Source organism: Rutilus rutilus (assembly GCF_951802725.1).
Source record: "Rutilus rutilus genome assembly, chromosome: 7".
NCBI lineage: Eukaryota > Metazoa > Chordata > Actinopteri > Cypriniformes > Leuciscidae > Rutilus > Rutilus rutilus.
The window spans coordinates 45,838,058-45,843,356 of NC_140221.1; the positions used below are offsets into that span (position 1 = coordinate 45,838,058).

Sequence of the window (5,299 nt, forward strand, 5' to 3'; positions counted from 1 at the left end):
TTTTTGTACCTTAAACAGTTTAATTCGGATTTTTATTTTTTACAAGAATGTCATTCAATCAAAGAAGACTTTAGTTTTTGGAGATCACAATGGGGCCCTTTTCATTGGTAATTGGCGCCCAATCACTCTACTAAATAATGACTACAAAATAATAGCTTTAGCCTTGGCCAAAAGACTAAAATGTGTCCTAAATTCCATTATTGATGATACACAGTCAGGATTTCTGCCAATCAGACATATATCAAACAACACACGCTTAATTTTAGATCTATTGGACTACTCATATTTACTCTCAAAGGAAAGAAATTATAAAGTGAGAGTTCTATTCCTTGAGAACATTATTTCTGCATGCCCCTCCTGCAATCTCATATTGGAATGGTCTTTTTGATCATTTAAATTGGAAAAATATATGGTCCGTGGTCCGTACAACAAAGATTTCTCCTCACAAACAAAGTAAAAGAAATATCGTTTAAATTAATTCATAATATTTACCCAGTCAAAAAAAAAAATCAGTTTTGAATATTCAAAAGCTTAATAAAACTTTTCACTGTGGCATAGTTCTGAAGTTGTGTTAATTTAAAGCCACAACAATGGTCCTTTTGGTCACAACATGTGATTTTTGACACTATAGTGATAGTGACCTGTCCAATCAACAAAGAAAAGCATACCTTGGAGGTAAAAATGTGGGTCTAGGGCCCTGAGTAATATTTCAATGTGACTTTTTCAGAGATATTGACAGTTTATTTGAGCTAAATATGACTATGATAATAGATTTAACATGGAAATGGACTTAAAATAAGAAGAATATATCAGAATTGGATTCCTTGTATCAAACAAAGCAGAAAAAAATTACATTATACAACAATTTAAGACTAAAGGAAGCTGAGATATAACCTTTTCTCTTTTCGGCCAATTTGGATTTTATGGATAACTGCCACTAGGGGGGCCACCCCAACTTGTATCCATGGATTTTTGAAAACCTTAGGCCCATACCTAACACCCTGCCAAAAATCTAAAACTTTTCCAGAAGTGTCCAATCTTCATGATTTTTCATGTATTCCTTCCCAGCTACAGGCTCTCCGTAGACGGGCTCTGGTAACGTCTTCAGCTGGTCAGCTTGAGATCCTTTCCATCTAACCTGGTTATATCTCTTAAGCCTAGTGCTGAATGTTTTATAAGCAGTATGATAATCTCTCCTTTTTAGTTATGGGAAAGAACCATATTAATGCACACAGCCATAAAAAATCTAAGCAATTTTTGTATTAAAAATTTTGTAGCCACTAGAGGGCCAAAAGTTATACAAAGTGTACCTTGATTGTATGATAAACAATCACATCTGATTATTTAAAACCATTAACCTTACCATATTATCAAATAAAGATGTGAAAAAGTTACATACAGTGGCCCAAAAAGTATTTGGACACTTAAACCCACAGACAAATATGCCTTTTATTATCTAATATAAAATGATTTTGAGAATGTCTGCATATCTGTCGTTTAGTTGTGAAGCTGCATGAAGAAAACCTGAAGCTCATGTTAAATATATTTACTCATTTGACACCTTTTTCTTTTCTTTTCTTTTCTTTTCTTTTCTTTTCTTTTCTTTCAAACTTTGGAAATCCCCAAAACTTTAAGCTAATTTTCCAAACTAAAATGAAAAGGATGGATATTCAGATGCTGCATAATTATACAAAACATAAACAATGCAAAAAACCACATTAGAGAATTATGCAAATTTATTTAAGTCTTACATTATAGAAATGTACAGCAAATAAGTACACATAATTTCCTTTAGCTGAACACGTTTTATTTTCAAAAGTCAGTGAACGTTTAAGCGTTTAACACCATGTGACACCATGAAACACCCAAACACATGTCAGAACTGCCCGCGTATCACGTGACAGCAGCAGAATGTGGAGCAGATGCGCATGCGCGCGCCTCGAACTGAACGACATCAACATTCAGTGGGTCGGGGAAAAGGCAAAACAGACATTTGGACCACGATCCGGTTTCACTCATCAGTTTCCAGTATGTGCGGCCTGATTCTGTAAAGCATTACAAAATAAAGCATTAGGAATATTTGCAATAAAAAAAAAAAAAAACGCATTCGATGTGTTATTACATAATTACAAACAGAAGATGAATGCATTGGTGCATGTAATCTAGTGGAAATTTGATCCCTAGTGGTTACATAAAATAGCAGTTGGAGCACAAAGAGGGTGGAGGATTTGCCTAGACACATTTTACATTTATAAAGGCATTATATATTTACATATATAAAGGCAAATACATACAGTGACAACTCAAAACAGAATTAAACAACAATAATAGCATTATAAACAGTAGATAAAAAAAAGACATAAAAGACATATTTACAGACATAAAAACAACAACAACAACATTGAGTTAGTGGTAATACTAATTTAAAATCAATTAAATTCAAGAGATAGAGAGAGAGATAAATGCCTTGAGTCCCATTTTTCCATAATAAAAAAGCATAAATATGATCTGATCATACTTACCTCGATGCATTTTCCTCAGGATGTCGCGCTCTTGGTTCTCTTGCGTTTTATTTCACTGTTCTGCAGTTTTTCTGCTATTTTCCTCTCGTGTCCAGCCGGGGAATGGCGATTAGTGTTCAGCCCGATCTCCTTCTTACTTCTGCCTTTTCCTCCGGCGTGGCAGGGATATTCCTCCAGGTTATAATAATCATATTGGTCATAATGGGCTTCTTCAAATGACACTAATCTATCGATGTCCGCGGCGGCCATGTTTATTAGAATATAATCTTGCTAAAAGACTATAGAATTAGGCTTGCTTGCACGAGCTCTTCTCTTCTGTGAGTAAACAACAACACTGATGTCACACAGTTTTCTGAAACCCCAATGTCACGTGGGTATTAGAGCTCGCCGGTGATTGGCGGAGAGTTCTTGCTGCCGTGTGAGTGGCTGCATTTTTAATACGATTCGTCTTGATTGGTTAATTTAAAGCTATTGTGATTGGCTAGGTTGTTTTTATCCATGAATCCATGCAAAAAGAAAGCGCACTTCCGTATTTTTCTTCTTTTTTTATTGACAGAAGTGCAAAAGTCATATAGGACTATATATGGTTATATTTTCATAACTTACACATTTTAATAAATGCTCATATATTAGCCTACAAAATCCACACTACATTCCCGTGCAGTTATGCAGTTCTGTATGATATAAATCATCGGTTTTGTTTTGTTTTCCAATCATTTCAAATGAAAAATCCTCCGTAAAAATGTATTACAAAAGAAACATTTACATTATTGCCTTCCTGAGTTTCCTTAATACTTTCGCACAGTATATAATCCCTATCCTAATCATGCTAACAACAGTTAAAACATGCTAACAATATGTTAAAACATGCTAGCAAAAAGCTACTCATGCTAGCGACAGGTTGACACGTCCTAACAGTGTATTAACAATGTATTAAACCATGTTAATGTAACAAAGTTTTTGTTTCAGGCACTGTGTCTGTAGGTTTGCTTGAACAGTTATTTTAAACAGTAAATCTGTCAAAGCATGGTTGTGAAATCGTGCAAAAACGTGCATTTAACCGATGTTATGGGCATTATATTCCCTATTTGTTACTTCACATTTTAGAAAACCAAAGCAGTGGAATATATATTTATATATATATATATATATATATAATGCAAGCATGTGGTGCAGCAGAAAGAAGCCACAATGTGGCAGTGTGGCTTCACTTGTTCACTACGTGGTGTAATTTCATTTATGCCAATGCAGGGTTCTCAAGTTTGGCTAGCTTACGTTATCTGAAACTAAGGGAAATGTTAGTGGGTATGGGAAGGAATGAAGATGTATTTCTTCATTTTATTTGAAATTATATATTATACTGTATTAATAGTCTTTCTAGTTGTTCTACATGTATTAAAGCAGAGTGCTCTGGGTAATATTTTATATCCTGTCAAAACATACATTAATCATTGCCATTGCATTTGTATTTTTCAAAGATGTCAGGGAAAAAGCAAAAAGATATTTTAGCATTCTGGGCACCAAAGGGTAAGCCCCCTAAAACGGTTGCCAGTCTAGAGGAGACAGTGGAAGAGGTGGTGGCAGAGACGGTGGAGAAGACACCAAGTGGAGAGACAGTGGAAGAGAGCACACAGTCATTTTTGTATATTTGTAATTTTGAAATATAACATTAAAGAGTATATTTGATGTGATGAATTGCTCTGTCATTTATCAGATTTACCAATTGTTATAATTTAAATTTGTGCTGGTTTATTATGAACAATGGGTAAAATTGGGGGGCGGGGGCGGGGCTCCATTAGGGCTCCTCCCCTAACTGCATGTGATCTCACTCCAAGCTTTTGATAAAACTTGAGAACCCCAATGTCATTATGGCTTGACAGAGAGTGTCTGGCTTCCGGTGTCATTCACGCCTGATATTGCAGACTTTACCACTAGTAGTAAAGCTTGCCGACTATCCTAGGGCAACATGCAAAAAAAATGCTATAACAACATGCTAACAATGTGTTAAAATATGCTAGCAACATGCTAAATCATGTTAACAACCTCCAAACAACCTGAGTAAAACCTCCAAACTTTAAGCTTTTACGTTATTATTTCATCAAACTTTACTCTAGTTTTAACTAAAGTAGCACTTCAAACTCTGTTTAATGATGTCTGTTTTACTATTAAAAAAATGCAATTCAGCACAATATAGAACATACAATACAATACACTAGGATACAGTGTTAGTAGACCAAATAATGCAAATCAATACAAAACACACAATATATGACACATTTTAAGATTCAGTCATTTCTTTATGCATGCATAAATGTCATTCGTGTTACCTTTTTGTACCTCCTTACCTTTTACCTTCATGTTACCTTGGTAACATGTTAATATGGTAAGTTTCCCTATACTGTCCACCACAGTGACCCTCAGTAATGTGTGTATTTGAGAGTTTGTGTGTTAAAACTATCAAATGTTCACACATGTTCTAATTTGTTACACTGTGTATTGAAATTTAAGTTATGTTATAATATTTCTTCTATTATTTTTATGTTTGTATTATCATTCTATGTATTCCAAGCTTTGGCAATATTGTGTTATTTACAGTCATGCCAATAAAGCAATTTTGAATTTAATATTTTGCAAGTTAATCAAAAGTTCTCTCTCTCTCTATATATACCCGCCTGCAGCTTTACAACATGCGGGTGTGAAATCAGAGTGCAAAGGGCCACACAAAGACGCCCTGAATTTTATTCTATTATAAAAGCCCCCACTAACACAAGAATGGC

At 34.6% G+C, this 5,299-nt stretch overlaps 1 long non-coding RNA gene across 1 annotated transcript; it reads right to left on the reverse strand.

The window, feature by feature from the left end:
• Nucleotides 1-1,718: 1,718 nt before the first annotated feature.
• On the reverse strand, nt 1,719-2,868 carry LOC311294553. The gene is made up of 2 exons (XR_014628071.1): nt 2,523-2,868; nt 1,719-2,045 (listed from the first exon to the last, which is right to left on the reverse strand). It is a non-coding gene; the product is annotated as an uncharacterized lncRNA (long non-coding RNA).
• Nucleotides 2,869-5,299: the final 2,431 nt, after the last annotated feature.